The sequence below is a fragment of the Pundamilia nyererei genome, unplaced genomic scaffold (genome assembly GCF_000239375.1).
Source record: "Pundamilia nyererei isolate P.nyererei 1_Seehausen unplaced genomic scaffold, PunNye1.0 scaffold00039, whole genome shotgun sequence".
Classification (NCBI taxonomy): Eukaryota; Metazoa; Chordata; class Actinopteri; order Cichliformes; family Cichlidae; genus Pundamilia; species Pundamilia nyererei.
This window is the reverse complement of record NW_005187440.1, coordinates 2,611,568-2,613,676: the sequence shown is the minus strand read 5'-3', so window position 1 is coordinate 2,613,676 and position 2,109 is coordinate 2,611,568.

The following is a 2,109-nucleotide window of genomic DNA, read 5'->3' as shown; positions in this document are numbered from 1 at the left end:
GTTATGATTTATATCCATGTCATTATGTCAGGCAGACTATATGTGGAACGGGAAGGCAACAAGCACAGGGCGATGTCTCAGGGCGCCTACAGAGGGCGCACTTCCTCACCAAACTGCTTTCCGTGCCCTGTGTGAACTGAAGCTCTCTCTCCTTTCCATCCATCCAGTGAGGTGAAGAGTTCTTGCTAGAGTATTTAGGTTATACTTAAAGGTCTATCCAACCATCTATCCAACATTAGTGCTCACAATGTTACAGAAGGAGACTGATAGTTGGATTTAAAGCTTTTGTGAGTGTTAAATAGCTGCTTGTGTTCTGTCTGAGAAAAACTCCTACATAAAGACACTAATTATTAGAGACACTGGTTAATTTAGGGGTTTGAAATTTGTCTGCTGTGTCCTGAACCTTTCAGGAGCTTTTCATACAGTTTCCCAGTTTGACCACTTATGTCTCCACAACGACCGTGCAGGTGTAGCACTCTGCCGGTGTCATGGGGCACATTAACTCAACTGCAGATACTCGTGTTTCTCCTCTGCTCTAGTCAGCCAAAGAGTACCTCAAGGATTTGTGCTGGAACCTCTCCTTTTGATAATTTACATGCTTCCACTAGGTCAGATCATCCACCACCATAAACTGAGCTATACTGATAATGTATCTCAGCACCAGCCTCTCCAGTCACCTCTCTTCTCCACTTCCTCTAAGACGTCAAAAACTGGATGTCATCAGCTTTCTCAAGCTGTGGCTCACGAGTGGTTGCTCCACACAGTGGCTGATATTGGTCTTGATGTGGAAAGATCTTTCCAGCTCCAGTAAGATGGAGGAACTATCCACAACCTGGATGTCATCTTGTACGCTACCCTCCTGTTGTTATCATATACCAAATCCATTCAGACTCTGGCCATTACGCTGAAACCCTCATTCACACCTGTTCGATCTCCCTAACAGAGGCCTGGACAGGCTGCAGTATGTTCAGGACTCACCTGCCAGAGTGCACACCTGGCAACACGTCCACCTGAATCTCCAATAAAATCCTCCTCACCTACAAATCTCTATATGCCTTTTTCAGACCTTCTCATCTAAACGTCTACTCTCCTTTTGAGTCCTCGGCGCTGTTGCCCGCACACTCTGGAAACACACTCCCCTTTCTGCTCTAAAATGCCTCGACTACATTTTTAAAAAGCAGTTGATAAAAAACTGTCATGTACTCACTGAGGCCTTTGACTTGGGTTCTTTGAAATGTGCTATTTAATCTAATGTGCTCTCATTATTACTGAAGAACGTAAAGCTAATGATCAATATAACCGGGGGTTTTCAAACTCACGAACCTGTGTATGAACTGTATCAGCATGACTAAGTAGGGATCCAATGGCTGACATGACGCACGCTGCTTCATATTCCAGTTTTTAAGTTGTCTTACAGGTTTGCTCAGACGCTCACTGTGTTTACTGTATTGCCTGGTAACTGTGGGGGGGGAAAGAAAAGAACAGGTGAAATCACAATAGGTTTGTGCGTACACTTCCACGTGTCTGATATAACGAGCCCGGGGAAGGAAGTGTCATATGATTCAAAGCTCTCAGCCTCACATCATTTGGTTCTAGACTAACTTTTATTTGATGCTCCATCAGATTTTGGACAGATCAGGAATAAATGCAGATTATGCCTCTTTTAGCATTTAGCATGATTCAGTCTTCTGTCACTTTTTCTGCTTTAAAACACAGTTTATCTGTGGCGTTATCACAGTGTGACTCTTCCTACAGAGGTGTGTTTTCGGCACTGTTTACCTGTTTGCCACATCCACAATCCCCTGAGAGTCAGCTGTTTGTTACAAGGTGTGGCACCCTGAGTCAGGAAGTCCACATATTCCTCTGTGTCCTGTTTCATTGATGAAGTGTAAAACAAACACCAAAAAACCAGAATGTGTTTGTAGTCACAGAGAAATCCGGCCCAACACTTCCTCTCAACTCTTCAGTCTTTGTGGCAGCTTTGCCCTCCGAACTCTGCGAGGTCCAGTTTTGATGCTTTGATGGAAGTTAACCAAAAAGATGCTGCGAGTTTTTCATGCTAAGGTTTAGTGACGCAACTCGCCCACTGGGGAAAGAAACCAGTATTCA